A 15,395-nucleotide genomic window follows, 5' to 3' on the forward strand; every position below is an offset into this window, starting at 1 on the left:
AGTGGCGCAAAAAACTGGCGCAAAAAAAGTGAAAACTTCTAAATAGTATACAAATAACAAATTGTATAATCTAATATAAAAGTAATGTATATAAATACGAATATATATATATATATATATATATAAGATACAATAAACATACATATATAATAATATATAATTCATAAATATTCTATCATAATAAAGTAATAAATAATGATGAAAGTAATCATGCATGCAATAATCGTGCATGGCAATAGTGTTTCATGCACGGGATTTTCATTTAATGTTCGACATAGACACCTATGTAAATATACATTGTAAATAAACTGGCTTTTAAAAAAGTAAGTAATTCTTTGGAATTTCTTGCCAGTTCTTCTCAATTGGATCTATATACTGAACTAGACGGTAGGGAAAAATTTACAATGTAAAAAATTTGACGTTCATAAGCGGCTAAAATGTCCTACATGAATAAATGATTTTTGAAGTTTGATTTTTGATTCATTGGCAGATAGGTAGTATGATTTAATCTTTTCTTGAAGGAACCAACAGACGGGATCTGCTGAATGCATAAAGGGAGTCTATTCCACCATGAGCCGCACGGAAGGAAAAGGAGTTACCCATAAATTACAGCGGTTTAAAACACCGCTTTACTTCCAACGGTCACGGGTGCGATTTCTCAAGTGCAAACATTTGTATATATATGACTAGCTGTTCCCGCGACTTCGTACGCGTGGAATTTAACTTTATTTTTCTAAAATAAAAGAATGTTTCTAAAATAAAAGTAACCTAAGTTACTCCTTATTACATCAGCTACCTGCCAAATAAAGTCCCGTCAAAATCGGTCCAACCATTTCAGAGATTAACCGCAACAAAGAGACAGACAGACAAAAATTGTAAATAATGTTATTTCGGTGTGGTACATACACCGAATTAACATTATTATATTCATATGCATGTAATAAAAACGATTATTTCAACATTACAAACATACACTCCAATTTTATTTATAGGTATAGATTATTTGTGTTGGTCTATATATATGATCTATTTATTTACAAAAAAATATCGAAGTATATCTATCAGTTGTCTAGTAGGTACCTATAATACTAGTTCTGTTTAATTTTATGGATTTTTTATAACACAGGGGACAAACGATCATGCTGCTCACCGGATGGTAAGTGATTACCGCCGCCCATAAGTACCCGCAACACTAGGGAATTGCAAGTACGTTGTCGGCCTTTTAAAAAGAAATAAGCTCTTTTCTTAAAGATCTCAATATCGTATCGGTTCGGAAATACCATTGCTGGAAGGTGATTCAGCAATGTGGTTGTGCGCGGCAAAAAGTTTCTAGAAAACCGCACTAAGGAGGACCGCCATTCATCTAGATGATCAGGATGGTATTTTAGTTTCTGGCGGGTGGTACGGTGGTGAACCTCAGCAGCTGGTATTAATCCGAACAGTGCCTCAGAACACTCCCCGTGATATATGCGGTAGAAAATGCACAGAGATGCAACATCTCGCCGCAGAGCTATTGGATCGAGTCTGTCACATAGACGTTGATTACCAATGATTCTGGCTGCTTGGTTCTGAATGCGGTCAAATGGAAGTAGCTGATATTGTGGTGGTCCCGAAATGTCCTGGGTTATTATTATTATTATTCTGTGGGTTTTATTAGGCAGTAAATTTGGAAATCGATTGTTACAAATTTGGACTGATGATTCCATTGCTAGCAATTTACCATATCAGGTGGACCTCCAGGCGGGTTCTCCTGGAAACCATCATGATAAATCCCTGGTGAATTTGTCACAATGGCATAACTGACCTGACCTCATGCTCTTCTTATCATCCTCGACTGGTGGCCCGCCAGTGTGAAACGTTAGTACAGTCGGGTGCAACATTCCATTATCATTAATTTAAAAAAATGGGTATTACTGTGAAGTTACTATGTCAATTACTTAAATATTGAATAAGAAAATATAAATATACTTTGGTAAATAAAACTACCTATTCTGGTGAGAAAAACTTTTTTACGGTAGTTTGTTTACGATTTTACACACAAAATTTATGGTGCAATCTAGATCTCTTACGTCTACAGAGATTTATTAAAAAATATTCTCCACGACTGATCAAACAAAAAATATGATAATCCAAGCTGTGAGATTTCCCGCCTTAACTTCTCGACGTGGGCGATTCCCGCCAAAAATAATATAAAAATGCACTCTTGTCAAAATAAAAATAAAACACGTTCCATTTCACGCGTAATTAGGGCGTACTCAATATCTTTTCATACCAACTTTTTTCTGTAAGTGGGCAGGATAATAAAAGAGAGGGATGTAGGGCGACGTTATCTAATCGAAAAGGACGGGTATATTGTGTACTTTCTCTTATAGATTTGTTGAAAGCTATATGGCTTGGTTACGTTCAGTTTTCAGTGCCGGGCGTTCAGTCGTTTGATATAGACGTCTTTGTATATTTCTCGCGTATTTTCCGCATTTTGTACTTGTGATTTTTAATTCCCGTTGCGATGTACCTCAATGGGGTTTTTAGGACGAACGAACCAGTCGAGTGTAATCTGAAGGCGGATAATTGAACAAATGGTTGATTTCTAATATAGGAGCATTAAATCTGTCGAACTCTTGGTTGTAAAGGATTAATACGTGTTTGTATTCTACCGTTTTTATGTTACTATGTAATAATTTATATTGCTTATATGTGAAGTGTTTAAAAAAAAAGTGCAATGTGATGCTCTCACAGTCTTATAATTTTTAAATTTGGAAGCTCTGGAATCAGGTGAGTTCACTATTTTTGTATTTTTTTATTGTTTATGATTATTATTTAAAAATCGAATTACGTTAATTATTTAGTTAATTTGTTAATTATAAATATACCTACTTAGTAATTTATATAAACATGTGTGGAAGCTATAATGATGATCGCAATGGTGTAGATGTTTAGCACTCGCGTCTTCGTTTGCGGGTTCAAACTCTCGCAGTACCAACAATTTGTATTAATTAATATATATTAGTTGTGATTTAGTTGTTTATCTATATGTAATATGTATTTTGACCAGATTGTATGTTCATCCTGTTATTGTCCACTGGGAAACCCAGTGGAGATAGTCAACTAAAGCACGTGCACAATTCCATAAATATTCAGCCATAAAAAGTGACACCAGTGGAAAGTGATAGAATGATCATGAAGTCAGGTTAGTTAACCCATACAACGATTTAACTATGATGATTTCCAGGGGGAACCACGTGGTCCCCCGACTGGGTACCAATTACTAGTAATTCTTAGTTTTTACATCTAGTCCTTATACAGTTTGAAAATAACAAATGGAGGATGATGATAAGATGAGCATGAGGTTGAGGTCAGTTAGCCCATCGTGACAAATTCACCAGGAATTTAACACGATGGTTTCCAGTGGGAACCACGTGGAGGTCGACCTGACATAGTACATTGTTAGCAATGGTGTTATCAATCCACATTAGTGACAATCCCCTTCCACCCCGGAAGGGGATAGTTAGTAATGTGGACTGATGACCCCCTTCGCGGTTTCCCCTGGAAAGCATCGTGATAAATTCCTGATGAATTTGTCTCGATGGGCTAACTGATCTGACCTCATGTTTATATTATCATCCTCCACTGGTGCCTCGCCAGTTTAAAGCGCGCAAGAGAGTGAACCATTCACACTCACACTCACAGTAAAAAATATATATGAACTGTATAATTATTGCCAGTTTAAAATAATATAATAAATAAACAAAAGCATACCATTACTGCTGTTATCCCAGATGAGGTAAACAGAAGTATTACCAACTGTCGATGTTGTGAACACAACACTTGACATGTCCACTGCCCACATTTCGCTTGGTATATCTTATTATTACTTAATGTTATAAACGCGAAAGTTTGTAAGTATGGTTGGATGTTTGTCGCTCTTTTACGTAAAAACTACTGAACAGATTTTGATGAAACCTTACAGTAATATAGCTTATACATCAGAATAACATATTGGCTATAAATTTCACGCGAGTGAAACCGCGGGTATAGCTAGTTTGAAATAATTTGTCCACCGTGGTAGGCGGCGTGCCTACCCTCGTCTAACAATTTTTTTAATTTGGTATCGATGTTTCGTCTTATGAGAAAGTCAGATAGAATTACATATAAACTGACACACAAGGTTTTAAATTACGTTAATTTAAAACATTGTGTGTGATTTATAATTTAGAGATCCTTTGAGTATCACTTGATGGGACAATTCCCGATCACTACCCTCACCCTTGAGGAAGTAATTAAGAACACGAAGAAGATTTCAAAATTAAGTAAATGACAATATCTTAATGCCTCCTTTCGTAAGTCGTACATGTTTGTATGGCTGATCTAGTTAGTTGAAGTCACTACTCCCCATTACTAATAATCCCTTCCATCCCGAGTGGAAGGAGTTAATTTGTAATATGGACATATAACCCCATTGCTAGCAATGTTCCATGTCGGGTTGACTCCACGCGGTTCCTCCTGGAAACCATCATGATAGAATACCTGGTGAATTTCTCACGATGGGTAACTGACCTGGGGCCGTATTATGAACTCTTATTCCCATTCAGTTTACGGCTTAAACTGAACTGCCTGGCGATTTCGTATTACGAACGCTATTAGCCAGCCAGTCAGCGGTCACGTGACAGCTGAACGTCTTCTGCCCGAAAACTGACCGGCTATTTCGTATTATGAGCGTTTCATTTGACAGATCTAAGCGGACGCAACTGTCAAAAAGACCGTTTAAAAACAATTCAGTTTATTTACGGTGGCTTCATATTAGCTTTTATAGAATTGTTTTCTAATTTATAGCTTCATTATTGTAATTTGGTTATTATTTCTATTTCTATGTCAGTTTTTATTATGTTTATAACATGTTTGTGCAGTTATTTCGATTGTTTTTGTTTCGTTTTAATTTTAATTATGTGTGATGAACTCGAAGTATTGGAGTTTTTGGAAATGTGTGCACCCTACGAAAAAGAAGTAAGGAAAGTGAAAAGACGGCGATTACGCGACCAATCCAATAAAAATGAACAATTTAGAAAACGTTATAATCTAAATAAAGATTTGGTGCGTAATATGCGTGCGAACTCATATGCCGGTATCATCGAAATTTACAGACCTACCAGTGGAAACTAAGGTATATTGTATTGGAATTATTTCACTAAATCACTAGCTGACTATGTCAGGTTTTAGTAGCATTATTATTTATGCTACAGGCATATTTATCAACGGCCTATTAGTGATATTGCTGTTCATTCTTTAGCACAGCCAATGGCAAATAACCGATTTATTGCATTTACCCAACATCCAAAAGTAAATACATATATAAAATTCCAAGGACATCTGAGTAAAGGATAGATAATAAATATTCAAAGGTATCTATTTCTATACAATTAGCAACTGTTATTGTTGCAAATACATCTATGAGTACCATGTACCATACCATATGATATAGTGATAATATATATGGTAAAATGTATGCATACAAGTAAAGCCTAGAAAGCAAGTATACACAAGTATGCAACAGTCTGATGATGTGCAGTCTCTCCGGCACTTTCCTCCGAGGACAATTAATTAAATTAAATTAATTATATTTTAGGTTTTATAATTGGAATTTGGAATGCTGGGTGTATTGGGCTGTATTTGACTGTACACATGCCACCCCATTGTAAATTAAGAAGAGATATTACTGTAGAAAACAATACCATTCATTAAATATATAATTGGTAAGTGAAATATAAATTAAAAGACATGTTTAATATATAAGCACTTTTAATATCTTTTTTTAATATAATTATATAAATTAACAATAAACAAGATTTTAGACATGCAAAATATGTTAATGATTATACATCTCTAAAGCTACTTATATACTAACAATAAATTGTTTACTTAAATATTAAATGACCATAACACTTAGACATATGTTTCAAATAATCTGTATCCATGTAATTAATCTCATATGTTTCAAATAATATTTATCTATTAATTATTCTCTTATGTTTCAAATAATCTTCATCTATGTAATTAATCTGGAAAAAAATTTTAGGTTAGTAATGCTGACATGGAGATTATAAGTGTGGATGCCAACTGGAACTGGAGCTACTCATGACATTTGGGCAAACCAGAGGCATTAAGCAACATCTAGAGGACTTAAGCTGGAATAAATCCTTATGATTACTTGGTAAGCACAAAATTTTATTATGAAACTACAAACATCATTACATCTAAGCTCTAAACTTCAGTAATTTAGAAACATAGTTATTTATCAGCACCAACAGTTATTGTGCTGTGTTTTAATGAAATAATACTTTTTGTAAATAAATATTAATATTATAGTATATAATATGTTGTTTTTTAGGAGATCCAGGATATGCTTTAGAGAAGTATACTCCCATCTCAAATGCTATACCAGGACCACAAGAAGCATATTACACTGTAAGAACATGGAATATCATTGAGAGCACAATTGGGCTTCTAGATTTAGATGCCTACATGTACTTTGAGTTCTTATAGAGAACTAAATGAAGGTCTAGCTGCTAGACAAACCCATGTTGTTTAGTTGTGGAACTAAGAAATTGAAACATTTATAAATAATAATATTGTTAATAGGTCAATGTTTTAATTATTTGTTTTTATAATAAATGATATAGGTACATTATTTATGTCTTTTATTGGTAGTTATAATTAAAGGGATATGATAATTTTATTATATACTAGTTATTACCTATGACTTTGTCCATATGGCATACCTAGTTTTTGTTAAAATAAATAAAATATCTCAAATAAAAGCAACTTGTTACTCCTTTACACAACTCATTACATATGACAGTGAAAGTATCCCTCAAATTTGGTCCAGCTGTTTCAAAGATTAGCAAGAACAAACAAACGGACAGACAAATATATATTTTTTTTAATTTCATTTATCTTACCTTATATATGTATGCATTTACTGAAAAGCTGTTGTAACTGGTGAACTTCAAAATTACAAACAGATACTTCAATTTATTTGCATAGATACATGTATTTCAGATTTTACTGAGATTCCTATTAAATGAAATAAATTAAAATTCAGATGGTTACCTTATAACACTTAAACTTGACAATCCTTTCCAGTCTTTAAAACCCCCTTTTCCTAAGGAGTTTAATTGTTGAGCGACGTCCTCACACAAGCGATTGGTATGGTATTCTTGGGCGGACTTATTAAAGCCATTTGCCATTTCCCTATGGGATTTTAAAAATCCCATATAATTTTAAATTACCGGTACGATACACGACGTTGGCGAGGGGTTTCAGTCCGTGATCTACAATTTAGTTAGATAAATATACAAATATAAACAGTTAAATATTTGCATCATTTTAAAAAACATTACTAAGAAAATGTTAGGAATACTTACGTTACATTAGGTATATTTTTCACAATAATTGAATTATTAAATTTAACTTGCGTATAAAGTCATGGTAAGGCTAAGTTTCAAATTGTACATTACTTTGCGCGGAATTTTAAGTAGATGCACAAAGTTCGTTTGGATATTACAATGAAAATATTTTTTACAAACAAATCGGAATTATTAAAAAAGACAATAAAACTGTCTGGAATATTTTTGTATATTACACAAATTCTACCATTGTATCTTAATTACTGTTTTCTATATTTAATTTACATTTATTTAATTAATTTTTTGTCCAAAAAGTGACACACAAAAACTCAACTTAACGTTGCAACGAATGTATGCGTATCCGAACGCAGCGCGAGAAAATCCACTAACCAGCCAGAGACAAACTATCCAGGCAGAATACGGTTTGAATTTGGACCCTCATAATACGAAAAAGAACAATTCAGTTTAAGGCCGTAAACTGAACTGCCTGGAAACTGACTGGATTTTAAAGAGTTCATAATACGCCCCCTGACCTAATGTTCTTCTTATCATCCTCCACTGGTGCCCGCCAGTGTAAACCGTTAGCGTAAGCAGGGGCATTATTTCATTATCATCCATTAAAAATAATAATCTTTCCCCCGGCCCTACTTTCAGACATATTAATAACACATCTGCGCCAAATATTACCTTCGCAGGTGATACCAATGGTAATGTAACACGCAATAAATCCCTGCGCGATATGACTCGATATGTTCGCACTATATAATCGTTATCACGCTGTACTTTTCACACTAGGTACCTAATACGTCACGGTTACTTAGGGTGTGGTTGTGTGAAAAAATAATGTGATTGTTATGATATAATCGATTGTAATTGAATAAATTATCGATTGCAATCGATTATTTTAATACATAATTGGAATGGCATATTAACTGACTGGCGCTAAAATATAACTTCGAGTTTAGTGTACTTGTTAATGTATTCCAATAACAATATATATGTAATCGAAAAGGAAAAACTAAATGACGCTATTTTATAACTTCTAGTTTAGTGTACTCGTTAAAATTGTAAAAGTACTTGTATCCAGAGCCGTAAAACATACTAAAATAAAGAAAATAAACGCTATAATATATAAATAAACAGACAGACATCACGCTATCGTGTAACCTGTGACACCACGGATCAAAATGTCATCAGATGTCATGTCTCTTATTTATTTAATATCAGTACACAAAAATAAAGTGTACATATAGTAGACTTAACACCTTGCGGCGTTATCAGTCGATCATGAGTGGCGCAGAAGAAGATTATTGATAGTGCACTGCTTTGAATACGACATATCTTATCCTGTATTTTAACAGCCCCTTAACTGAATTTCAATTCAGCTTATAAAGCAATCAGCAAGGCTGCTTTGAGGTAAGATATAATAATAATTTCGGGCGGGCATGCCCGTATGTACACGATTTTTTTTTACAAAGTTTCCTTCTTTTTACCTAAATATTTTTATTTTATTCTACCAAAAATGGCCTAGCATAAAATAAAAAACACGATTTATTAATAGATTATATTATACTATCGATTAATTAATAATCGATTATTATACACAATGTCACATCCCTACCGGTTACTTTATTTGCGTTTCGTTATTCTAATACAAACATATGTTAAATTTTCATTGTTGCCGACTATTTGTTTTCGCTTGTACGAAATTAGCTTTGGTATTTATTTAAATCATTTCATGTTTAGTTTAAAATAACTATTGTTTACACGTTTAATTTCAGTGTAAGGATACAGGGTTAGTTGTAAGGCAGGTTGGTATTTCAGCTTGGTATATATAGTCTTTATGAGAGAACCATTTTTACTTAGAAAGGATCTTACTAATATTGTAAACGAGAAAGTTTGTGAGTATATATAGATATATAGATTTGCGTCATACAGAACAATTCATCCCCACACGCTGGAATCTAAATGCCCCCGAACAGTGCGGTTTCAGAGGAGTTTCCTCCCGCGTACACTTGTGAAAGAACTTCCTGCCGAGGTTTTCCCACTAGATTACAGCATGGGGTTTTTCAAGAAGGGTATATTAAGGTTTCTTAAGGCAACGCGCACGTGACACCCCTGGTGTTTCAGGCGTTCATAAGCTATGATAACCCTTTACCATCAGATGGGCTGTATGCTTGATTGCCACCATCGTAGTATAAAAAAAAAGAAGGGAATTTGATGAATTTACAGTAGAATAACTTATACAAGAAGAAGCAGATTAACACATTGGATCTACATTTTATGCGGGTGAAAACTCGCACAGCATGTGTCAAAATATAAGAGAAACAATACTAACAACGTGGATTAATAATCCCATTGCTAGCAATGTATCAATGTCAGGTTGACCACGCAGTTCCCAATGGAAATCATCGTGATATATTCCCGCTGAATATGCTAACTGACCAGACCGGCCACATGCTCATTTTATAGTTCTCCAACTGGTCAATTATAAATACAAGAACAGTGACAATTGCAATTAGCAAAATAATGCAAAGAGTTTGCAACGGTGTAGTCTTAGCCATTTTTAGCGTTATTTTTTTGTTTTCTTCTGGTCTTTAGTAAGAGTATTTATCTAGGAGGAAAGCGGGTGGGATATGTGGGTTTTTACCCAATAAAACTAAAGGATGCACCTCGAGTCAAGCCATGTAGTTTCGGTAGACATTCTACCACGAGTATTGTTTTAGCGTAGGATATTAAAAAGAAAAAATATTGTTCCTTTTTTTGAACAGATACAAAGAAATAGGCTGTATGATCTACAAACCTTTGCTTGCCTATAGCAAATTAAAAAAAGCAACTACAGTTGATATAGATATTTGTTTTACTAAAACACCTACATACCGTCTAGCTTATACAACTACTTATTTTTTTTACACGTCATTTTTGCAAGCAATTGTGTCATACATTAATTTTGTCAAGACCGCCTCACTTGGAACAAAACAATAATTAGAACCATAAGTGGTTACATAGATTCAATTTTGGTACCCTCCTCAAAAGGGCGGTATTAACTTCTAATTCCTACAGAGCGTATAGTTAATTGCTCTGTGAGTCGTAGTGTAAAGAACATGGAATATTAAAAAAATACATTTCTGTTTGTGGTTTAATCACGTCAAGCAACTAAGTAGTTTACAAAGTAAATAGGCACATTGCGTCATACTTATTATTTGTCATAAATTATAATAATAATGTGGAACAGCGAACAGACAGTAGGTAGATAAGGTGACAATGAAACGCAATGCATATGAGTAAATATGGCGGCAACATTATTTTGGCGGGCTTTGTTCGTGATCTTTGTAGATTTTTTTTTATGTAACTAGAATCACAAACTATTTGACTTCGTATGATTTTAATTGTTTTTAATAAAACCCGTGTTATTCGATCTTAGTACTGCTATAATATAAATGATTTTTTGTTTTTTTAATTATACTTTATGACGAGTGAGCAAGATACATATATATTTTTCATTGTTTGTAATATTATATTACTTTAAAAAACTAAAACCTCTTTCAAAGGTTTAAAAAATACAAGTTACCGTAAGGTCTAACGTAGTTTCTTCCTTGCTGTGTATAAGTATTTGTAATATTTATTTTTAGACTTTAGCGTTTAGTACACAGTATTAATATTGTTAAACGAGTTTAAATACTAATAAATTTATGGTAAATAAAAATAATTGTAATTGTTATCGTATGTATTACTAAGTATACACAATGTAAATGAGTGTGCGTGTGTATGCATATATGTATGGTATATCTTAGTGTTTAGTTCTTATATTAATACTAGCAGACTCGATCACGCGTTGCTATGGCTCAGGTTCTTGAATAAAATAATAAATTGAGATGTAAGCTATCCTATCTTTCAAGTTGGATCAAATTGCACACAATGTGCACATCAAATTTGCAATCGGTTCAGTAGATTAGGAGTCCATCGCGGACAAACGTGACACGTAATTTTTAGATATAAAGTTGTGAATGCAATATTTATAAATGTTTTCTTTCTTTTTATTTACTGCAAAACCTAGTCAAAAACGTCGAGAGAGGTGACCTTTATTTTACTATAAAATTCGTGTTAAAACCCGTTTAACTAATTATTAATTTGTGTTTTTACCAAGAAATTAAGAAACTTTATTCACTTTAATTTGTTTAAATATAAAACTGAGTAGTGACATTGTCACATCTACTTGTAGACGTATTTCGGTTCCATCTACATTAATATTCAGAATGCTTTTCCAATAAGCCGCATACTTGGAAGTCATTAATTTTAGAGAAGCAATTTGCAAGTTAAAGACGGTCGCACAATAGGAGTAGGTATTACAAGTAACTCAAGTATTTCAATAAAAATAACATTTCAGGACAATTCACACAGCGCCATCTAGTCCCAAGCTAAGCAGAGCCTGTGTTATGGGTACTACCCAACTGATACAAATAAATAGATACTTTTTTTGTAAATAATAATCTCAGGACAATTCACACAGCACCATCTAGACCCAAGTTAAACTAGCTAATAAATTTTTTTATATACAGAAAAAACCCAGACCGATATAATCATACTCATTAATACAAATGTTTGTGCCGTGCCAGGATCGAACCCGCGACCTTCAGAAATAATGCTGTGTGTTAAACCGCTACACCACCCAGGCCGTCAATACTTCAGTAACTTGTTACTCAATATGATATTTTATCTAGTGAAAGGAAGATAAATCTTAAATGTTCTACAGTCAACTCTGAAATGTCATCCCTTCATAAAATCTTGGTATACTTTCAAAAAAGGTCTTGGTAGACTTTACAAAGTCATCTGCTTGGATACATTTATCTCCTTTATCAGATAGAAGAGTAGAAGAAAAGAAGAGATGTATAGAAGAGTGAGATAAGACGGTGAAATTACAGGTTAAGAAGTATGACATCTTACTCCTTTGGAATGGCAATGCTCAATGGAATGGCATTGTTCACACGATGACGTAATGGCTATGGTGTTTATATGTCCCATGAGCGTCTTGGCCTTGTGGTTAAGGTGTAGTACCTTCGACGTGGCAGGTCCTAAGAACGAATCCTACCTGCACAAAACACTGTCAATTAAAATTTCGCACTAACTCTCCGATGATAGGAGCAGCGAAGAAGAGATATATAAAAGAGTGAGATAAGGCAGTGAAATTACAGGTTAAGAAGCATGACATCTTAGTACTCTGGAATGGCAACGCATGAGTGTTGTTCACATGATAACGTGATGGTTATGATGTTCATGTATCACCCACATTTCGCTGTGTATTCGAGAACGCCTTGGCCTTGTGTTTAAGGTGTAGTACTTTCGACGCGGCAGGTCCTACGAACGAATCTTACCTGCGCTATACACTGTCAATTAAAATTTGGTACTAACTCTCCGATGTCGGGAGCAGCGTTATCAAAACAAATTATTATTGCTTATCATTATAATTTGGTGACTGGCGTCTCGACCCAACTGACGCGTTGTAAACAAACACATCAATCCTGTGGGTGGTGTCGGCGACTGAATTACTCTGTAATTACGAATACAAGCCCCATTTCTATGTATAGGGTTGCCATCTATAAAATTTTTGGAAACCAAGACAAGTCGCGTGAAACCCCGGATTTTAGGGTTAGGACATCAGGTTTTTTAAACATAGTGTAATAAAAATCAGTTAAAAGTGTCATAAATAACTTTTTATTTAATTTCAGTGCTTAAAAGTAAATGTAGTAATTTTTTTATCATCACTTTGTATCTAATAAAACAGAATCTTTTTACAGTTCGGTACAAATTGTTTTAATAATCAGTTCAATTCTTTTTGTTTCTTCAAACATATATTATTAATATACTTTAATATTAAACAAAAAAAAAATACCCGGACGCTCCCCGGATTCCCTCTAAACTAGAACAAATCTGGGGAAACCCGGACGGATGTAAACCCTATCTATGTAGGACAGGGCTGCCAACCTTACAATTCTCATAAACGTGTGAGATCTTTGGTCTTCAGTATGATGACCGTTTTGTACGATGAATCTTCCAGACGCCCATACTTCATAATATCCCTTTCTCTTCTATTCTAAATCTTTCACCAATCCACACTTTTTAAAAATCCAGCAGCTCACCAGGTTTTCGCGATATTCATTGGCGATGATAAACACTTAAATAAAATAAAAAAATCATTAGATATTGTAGGACATTTCAGCCGAGATTTTTGGTCTTCCATGACCGTTTGTACTGCGACAGACACCCATACTTCTCCCTCATGGGTTATGAATTATTCGAATTTGGAATCAACGTTTTTAGTATTAACTTCACTGAACACACACACATACGAAAATTAAATAAGAGCATATTTGAATTTGGAACGACTCTTTTATTTTTAAATTCAATGAAAAGAGTCGTCGTAAGAACAAAGTTTTCCTGCTATAATATAGGCATTATACTAACACCGTTATCATTTATTTGCACAGTAAATAAGAAATTAAAACATTATGTTTGTTGTAAATCAGACTTGTGGTTTGTTTATTATATAATTATTCGAATTTGGAATCAACGTTTTTAGTATTAACTTCACTGAACACACACACATACGAAAATTAAATAAGAGCATATTTGAATTTGGAACGTCTCTTTTATTTTTAAATACAATGAAAAGAGTCGTCGTAAGAACAAAGTTTTCCTGCTATAATATAGGCATTATACTAACACCGTTATCATTTATTTGCACAGTAAATGAGAAATTAAAACATCGTGTTTGTTGTAGATGGGACTTGTGGCTTGTTTACCACAAGCACGACTAACGTAACCTAATTACCTGTAGGGCTATTGTGTGTACAAGTTTAATTAAAAGCCAGTAAATTAATTTGCTTTGTACAAAGAGTTTTGATTACTTATAAAGTCTGCTGCCCGCATATGTGGGTTTATTTTTAGTGTTGTTGTGAACAAGTTATGCATAACATTTTTGGAACACAGTTTTTATGTATGTTTTTTTTATTTCTTTCTTTCAGGCTGCTAATGGCCAATATAAATACCTTGTAGACTAACATACACACGTAATAAAAATTTAATTCGTCTCTGTGATCACAGTACTGTAAATTTAATAAGACAATCGAAAAGTAGACTGCACTATATGTAAGTGCCTACTAAAACTATAAACCATAATTTATAACTATGACATAGTAAAATTTATACCTTCATAAATAGTACGCCAATTTAATATATAAGGTTTATTTGAATCAGTATTATTTTAATTCTATTCTATTCTTATACCTAAAACCACGTTACAATCCGACACGTTCTTGCCTGGATTCTTGCACGACCTTAACTCAATTACAGTCAACAGTAACGTGATGAAATCTTTTATTTCCACGCCTTCCAGGAAATCTAAATCTATTCAGTTACCGTTGGGTTGGAAAAAAATGTGAACAGATGAAAATACAGGACGACCAATTTGGCAATTATTAAGGTACATACTAGTGTCCAGTGACTGACTATCTGAATTAACATATCTCTGCCCCCCTAGTTAGCTTATTAACTACCACTAGATCGAATTGATTCATTCATGACTTATTATTCAAACATGATCACATTTAATATTCATTCATTATGTATTGATATAAAACTAAACAATAGAAAAGTGAAGTGGTAATGACATACCAGTCCATTGCCGGTCTATCTAAATAGTTAAGATAAGTAATTATGGGCCCTACACATTTTCGGGTCCCTACAAAAACAAGTCTGGCAACTTCCGTTAAGAATTACCAAGAAATGGGCGTTTAGTTTGTGACCGTTTACTAAGAAAAAATTGTGAATTGATGAAAATACAGGACGGCCAATTTGTTGCGGTACAAGAGAAGCAATTATTTTAAGGCACAGATATGTAGTTGTCCAGTGTTGGGCTATCTAAATAGTCAGGGTACGTAATTATGAGCCCTACACATTTTCGGGTCCCTACCCACCCCCATGGGAAAAACAAAACTG

At 33.7% G+C, this 15,395-nt stretch overlaps 1 protein-coding gene and 1 long non-coding RNA gene across 2 annotated transcripts in view; one reads left to right on the plus strand and one right to left on the minus strand.

Annotated features, from left to right (window-relative positions):
• The first annotated feature begins 2,733 nt into the window (after window positions 1–2,733).
• Window positions 2,734–15,395, plus strand: part of LOC131855300 (diacylglycerol kinase 1) — a 119,381-nt gene continuing 106,719 nt past the window's right edge. The window contains exon 1 of the mRNA XM_059206554.1: window positions 2,734–2,772. The gene's annotated coding sequence lies outside the window, so the exon portion shown is untranslated. The remainder of the gene's footprint in view (window positions 2,773–15,395) is intronic.
• On the minus strand, window positions 5,797–7,482 carry LOC131855301 (uncharacterized). Its single transcript, XR_009358101.1, has 3 exons — window positions 7,419–7,482; window positions 7,105–7,325; window positions 5,797–6,053 (listed from the first exon to the last, which is right to left on the minus strand). It is a non-coding gene; the product is annotated as an uncharacterized LOC131855301 (long non-coding RNA).

This window comes from Achroia grisella, unplaced genomic scaffold, assembly GCF_030625045.1.
Source record: "Achroia grisella isolate CSIRO2021 unplaced genomic scaffold, CSIRO_AGI_Agris_v1 utg1360, whole genome shotgun sequence".
Taxonomy (NCBI): domain Eukaryota; kingdom Metazoa; phylum Arthropoda; class Insecta; order Lepidoptera; family Pyralidae; genus Achroia; species Achroia grisella.